This window comes from Jaculus jaculus, chromosome 5, assembly GCF_020740685.1.
Source record: "Jaculus jaculus isolate mJacJac1 chromosome 5, mJacJac1.mat.Y.cur, whole genome shotgun sequence".
NCBI lineage: Eukaryota > Metazoa > Chordata > Mammalia > Rodentia > Dipodidae > Jaculus > Jaculus jaculus.
Window position 1 is genome coordinate 101,828,246 of NC_059106.1, and position 6,756 is coordinate 101,835,001.

At 40.2% G+C, this 6,756-nt stretch overlaps 1 non-coding gene across 1 annotated transcript; it reads right to left on the reverse strand.

The window, feature by feature from the left end:
- Nucleotides 1–4,908: 4,908 nt before the first annotated feature.
- Nucleotides 4,909–5,093, reverse strand: LOC123461021. Its single transcript, XR_006637352.1, has one exon. It is a non-coding gene; the product is annotated as a U2 spliceosomal RNA (small nuclear RNA).
- Nucleotides 5,094–6,756: the final 1,663 nt, after the last annotated feature.

The window sequence follows — 6,756 nt, forward strand, 5'->3', positions numbered from 1 at the left end:
TTTTGTTCCTACTCTGAGTTTGGTTGCCCCGGCCAGCGGAGAACCGAACAAAGAAGTGAGGTGACAATCAACCTGAATAAAGTAGGCAAACAGACACAAGAAGGAGACCATGCTAGACATTTGTCAAGGCCTCGAGAGTTTATTCTTACACATAGGTTTATATAGGGTTGTAGGGAGAAGGGGACGTGGCCAGGGCAAGGAGTTGTCAGGAAACCTAGAGGGGATGTAATTAGGTGTTCATCTAATCTTGCCCAACTGGCTTAACATCCTGACTGCACCAGGTTTCACATCCTGACCATAAACTGTCCTTTAGCAAAAGATAAGATTCTGTAAGCAGCCTGCTGACCGGTTCTAGAAGTATCTAACAGAAAGCTGGATGGACCAGCTTTCTGAGTAATGAGTCAGTTTATGAGCAGGCCCAGGCAAAATGGAGAGGCTTTTGCTCTATGGCTCCCGACATCTCCTCCCTTCTTTTATACAAAAGAGGGGGAGGCCCGCTATTCAGCAGTGGGCTGCAATGACTTTGTTTTTTCATCAGCTACCTGCAGGATAGGGGAGTATTCAGCCAAGCGTTCATTCCCCTGGTAGTTGAATATTAGGTGAGGAAGTAGAAACTTGCTATATGGAAGTCTTGATTTCTGGTAGTTGAGTATTAGGTGAGGAAGTAGAAACTTAACTTGCTATATGGCGGTTTCTGTTAACATGGCCGAGGTTTGATTCATAGCTCCCAACATCTCCTCGGGGGAGGCCTGCTTTGCAGCGGTGGCATTAATCAACTGGGGGAGTAGGGACCTGACTCCTCCCGTGGGATGTCTCTTTCCCACAATCTTTGGCCCTTGGCACCTTTTGGGGAGGGGAGGCAGGGCCTATGTGGCCGGAGAGCGAGGCATGGCCTTAGTGATAACAGTTATGGTACCAACCTCCATGCAAGCCAGGTATACCTCTCAGGGAATTCAGAAGCGGTCAGATAAGGACCTTCCCTTGCGGTGCTTTGCCTCTCACCCACGTTGGTGTCCATATCACACTCACTTTATTGTGAGTTGATATGCATAGGTCTGAATCCTATGCAGCTCCCGTAGGAGGGGGAGCTATTTGGACAAGACAGGTAGACCACAGAGATAGCAGAGGTGTAGAGGACAGCAGTATAGTAAATAAGTACAGAATGTAAGATCAAGGGAGAGTGACAGCTGCAGGTGGCAGGTCTTCAGTGGCAACGCCAGCTCCAGTCTGTGATAATGGACCTGTAAAGGCTGCACCTTAATGGCTTTAATCTGTTGACATATAAAAGACATGATTTTAATTATAATAACAGGTCCGATTGTGAGTGAGAGGATTAAGATAAGTAGAGGTCCTTCCAGCTTTGTCCTGTTAGGGAAAAAGGGGAGATTCTCTCACGGAAGTGTTTCTTCCCTGGATATGTGAGGATCATCAGCGTGTTTTACAAGTCTTTCTGGTCAGACAAGCATACTGATCCTCGGCCCCAAATGAGTACTGGGTCTGGGCCATTCCATTTTAAGGTTAATGGATCTTTCCACATGGCTTTGACAAAGGTATTTTTTGTATTCGTGTGCCAAAAGTGATCAGCTGCTGAATTTCCTTGAGTGTCAAGGGTTAAAAAGTTTAGGACAAACAGTACATGATGAAGGATATTTCTTGGAGAGCCTTTTATGGGATATAAATCCCCCGTTTTTAACTTTTGGAGGGTAAATGGATCCAGAAGAGGGGCCCCTCCTGCCAGAACACCCCAGTGGGTGTAAAGTCAGTGGCACAAATGACCAGGAGAAGAGGCTTTTTATAAGAGATAAAAGTGACTCTTTGGCTCAGAATTGTAGCCTCCACTATCTTTAGGGCCTCTAAAATTTACCACGGTAAACTAAATGTAAATTACTGACGAGGAGTGTAAGGGAATTGTAAAAAAAAAAAAAAAAAAAAAAAAAAAAAAAAAAAAAAGCAATCCTTTAGGTCAATAATGATTTTACAATGTCCTACAGGAATTGCTACTGGAGTGGGGAGGCCTGGTTGTAGGGCCCCCATAGGTACCATGGCCTTATTAATTTCTCTAAGGTCCTGGAGCAATACAAAGATAGGAATATTCCAAGGAGAGGTGGTCAGTCCAATATGGCCTGTAGCAAGTTGTTCCTGTACTAACATCCTGGCTGTAGCTAATTTCAGAAGTTAAGGGCCATTTGTACATGTAAGGTTTTTTGGTTTTTTTTTTAATCTTTGGTTACAAATTTCTCTCTGAGTGTTTAAGACCATGCAGATAACCAAAAGTTAACTAGGGATTAATTTTAGAGGTCATTAATGGCTCTCCAAAGAGACTTTAGGGACACAGGAGTAGCCCCATAGTTTACTGGTGTCTTGCCTGTTAGGATGAGTCAGGGCCATGCTGGCCAAGTAATTTTCCCTTCTTTGGGAAGTCAGGAGGGCCGATTGTTCCTCAATTGTGACTCTCCTGTTTTAGGATGTACACCAATTTAGTTTGGGTCTTCATATCCTCCCTGCTCAGGAAGACAGGTGACTTACCAGGGGGCCAGTGTAGAAGTGTCCCATCATCTCCAGTGGCCTCATGACATGGGAGTACAGGCCAAAATATTGACACTTTTTACTTTAATGATTCCAGTTAGCTTTGGCTTATACATAGGTGATTAACACAATCAGAAAGGAAGTTACATCAGCCTGGATGTGTGTACATATAGAGCACATTTGATTACTGAAATAGACTTAGTTAAAGAATGGCACAAGGGCTTCTAAAATCATTTTGTCCTATCTTTAAAAATTTTTGTTGTACTGTGGCAGCATAAGCCATATATCTGAGGCATAGGAAGTAGGCACATCTCACATTTTAAATATCTAACATTTATAAATATAGGCAGAACCTGTTACCAGTCTTGAAAACAGTACCAATTGATTTATAAACTTAACTAATTTAACCTAGAAATTATCAGAAAAGAACAAGTAAGACAGTATAAGGTCTTAGCACCTGTGTGAAAACATCTTTGATTAGTTCAGATACCTGTGTGGGTACAAATTACCCAGAAAACATTGGAAACAGAACCATGGAGCTTAAATTTTATATATATATATATTTTAGATGAGAACCATTGTTTGAGCATGAGGCTATACCCTAAAGTAGGGAATATGTCTTAAGAGTTTAATTTTTTTGTTATAAGCGCTGAATTTAAGTGCAAAAATTGAGACAGTTACTTTACATACAATAGAGTAGAATTTGGTTTTTCCTGAGCCAAAATAGCTAGCTAAATATTAATATAACCCTTGATAAAAAATTTTTTTGAAAGAAAAAACATTATTTGACAACCAATGATTTTGGCTTAAACTTGATAGCTATTGATTTTTATGTACCACAGAAATTTTTATAAACATAAAACAATTTTATGTTTTACCCATGACTTAAATTTGATAAAATTTAAGTAAGCTATCCCAACAAATCCCAGGAAGATGAAAGTTACTATTACTGAAATTAAATCACTTAAACCTAAGTGATTAAACTTAGTTATGACCCTTTAATAAAATTAGCATAAATAAGACAGAAGCTATCTGTAAAGTCACAATGTCTTTAGGTATGAGTACTTCACCTTTGGAAATTAACCATTTCTATGTGAGCCATTATCTTTAGAACAGTTAAAACCTTGATGAAAAGAGGAACCTAATTTACTTTACTGAGAGAGTCTTAAAGCCAGTTTTATAACCCTTAAATCATAACAAATTAGCATCAGTGACCTGTTAATGAGTGAAGCCTTACCATAAGACTCAGTTTATCTATTTAACATTTTGTCTAGTGAGAGACTTTATCTAACAGATGTGACTTTAGGTGTTCATAAGAGATGAACTAAAGAGAACCACAGTTATATGCTGTATTCCTTTTTCCTTGTCAGAGACAATTGGCCATTTTTGTCTCTAGTCATAGTCTGGGGGGCACATGGCTTAAATTTGCATGGGGTTTGAGATAAAGGGGGTTCCACCTGTTTGTTTGTTTTTGTTTTATTTATTTATTTATTTATTTATTTATTTATTTATTTATTTATTTATTTATTTATTTTAGAGTCCAGCTTTCCATGAATTTAAGTAGCATATGTTGGAAAGCAAGAGCAAAATGAAATTACAGAGCAGAGAGATAAGCATCCTGACATTTCTTTTCTATTCTGAAGTTGTTTGTTTTTACATAGCAAATTTACCCATTTGCAAAACACAAGGTGATAGACTCTTGTCTATGTTTAATCTGGTTAAACCTCCAGTTACATCTGTACTTATGACTTTGTGACCCACCTAACATAGGCATCACCTGTGTCTAATGTAAGGTGAATTTAGATTAAAACTATGTCCCTATATAAAACTTTTAGAGTATCCTTAAGAGTCTGTAAACAGTTGAAGAATCTCTAACTTTAGGCATGGCATTTAGGTTTAGCCTGAAAATTCTTTCCTACATATGCACATCTTTATCCACATAGTTTAACATTCTTAGTACCACTCAAAAAGCATTTTTTTTAAAAAAGTTCACAGCACTTCTTTAAACTTTTTTTTTATTTATTTATTTTTCTTTTTTTATTTATTTGAGAGCGACAGACACAGAGAGAAAGACAGATAGAGGGAGAGAGAGAATGGGCGCGCCAGGGCTTCCAGCCTCTGCAAACGAACTCCAGACGCGTGTGCCCCCTTGTGCATCTGGCTAACGTGGGACCTGGGGAACCGAGCCTCGAACCGGGGTCCTTAGGCTTCACAGGCAAGTGCTTAACCGCTACGCCATCTCTCCAGCCCTCAAAAAGCATTTTTAACGAGCATTCTATGTCCCAATATTGAAAAATCTTTTTCCAGTTCCTTCAGACAATTCATCTCACCCCATCATTAATTATCTTTTCTCTCTCTCTCTCTTTTTTTTTTACTCCCCTGAGGGAGTGCACCATTCCTGGAAGTACTGCAATACCAGGTGGATGCGTGGAGTGGACAGAGCAAGCTATTCCAACTCCAAGCTCCAAAAATCCATTTAATATATTGTCCTCGGATAGCGGATGTATCAGATATTAAACCGATAAGAATAGATACTACATGTGATAGCCAAAAGGCCGAAAAGCGATTATCTTTCTTATAAGGCTATTAAAAAATTACACCAAATTAATCCTATTACTCACTAACAAGTGAGTAGTCTAACAAAATTTTATGTCATTAATATCAATAAGACACTAAATTAAGGCAAATATTGTTGTTATCTTGAGGCAGGCTGGCCTAGAAGTCAGGTCAGTTACCTCCTCCTTTTAAGTAACAGGACATTACAAGCTTTTTAAAAAAAATATCTGACAAATTATAAGTTACCTCTTTAGAGGAAGTTTTGTTGTTTTTAATGATCCTCTATGTAATGTGAACTTGACCTAGAACAAATATCTGGCAAATTCACTCCTTAAAAGACATTTAACTTTTCCTTTTTAATTTCTATGCTTAGGTCTTTGATTTCCTTGAAATCGTTCTCTAGAAGAGAAAGGAATATCACCTGCGTCCGTCTTATCTCTATAGTTACAAACAGTCACAAACATGACACAACTAGCAAGCACAATGAGCACACATAAACACATACACACACACATAAAAAGAACAAGTCCTCCTGATAAAATTAAAAAGAACTTGAAGCAATCTCAATTCCTTGTGTTTTTAAAATATCTTTTACTACAGCAATTAGCTCCTTTTTAATCTTTGTTAAATTTTTTTTTTCTTTAACCTGTGTTCCTTATGCCTTGAGGGAAGTTTTAAGCCTTTCAACAATTTATGCTTACTTAGGGTCTGTCCCATGATAGAAAAGGAAAGAGGAGAAATGGCAAAACCAGAGGGCAACGTTCCCGGTCGGAGAACCGGCACGGGGGAGAGGGGGGGTGTTTCCCAGTGGGCCTACCATGAGCCTGACCGCTATGTTAAGAGCTGGCAGCCGCTCTGAGAGCATTTACTGGCTGTTGCGTACCCAGTTTTGTTGATAGGAAGAGAGGATAGATAGGAGGTCTTTGCCAACACCCAAATGGGCTGTCGGGATTCCCATAGGGAGCTAGGGGCCTTCAGCCAATGCCAGAGGGTAGCCCTGGCCAAGAGGCTTCAGTTGCCCTGTCGCTATGTTGCAATTCCACACGATGGCGCCAACCGAAATTAAAAGGAGGAAAAGAAGTGCAAAAAGGAAGTCCCGCAGTTCTTGTGCCTTGAAAAAAATGACTCAATAGTCCTTACTTTAATTGCCTAAAATTCGTCGCTTACCTCAAATGGATCAGTTTCGCAGGCGGGCTCTTTCTAAGTTGATCACGGTGCAGGTCTGCTTTACAGGTGAATTGCCTGTAGTGACCTCTATGCAGACCTTCACTCACCCCTCCAGTGGGGTGGCGGTCTAATGGCTGCAACGGCCGACCACTCCAGCGATGTTCAGGTCTTTCTTCGTACCGCGGGCCTCACGTTCGGGCGCCACTTGCCGCAGCCAGCGGGGAATGGAACAAAGAAGTGAGGTGAAAATCAACCTGAATGAAAGTAGGCAAACAGACACAAGAAGGAGACCATGCTAGACATTTGTCATGGCCTTGAGAGTTTATTCTTACACATAGGTTTATATAGGGTTGTAGGGGGAAGGGGACGTGGTCAGGGCAAGGACTTGTCAGGAAACCTAGAGGGGATGTAATTAGGTGTTCATCTAATCTTGCCCAACTGGCTTAACATCCTGACTGCACCAGGTTTCACATCCTGACCATAAACTGTCCTTCAGCAAAAGATAAG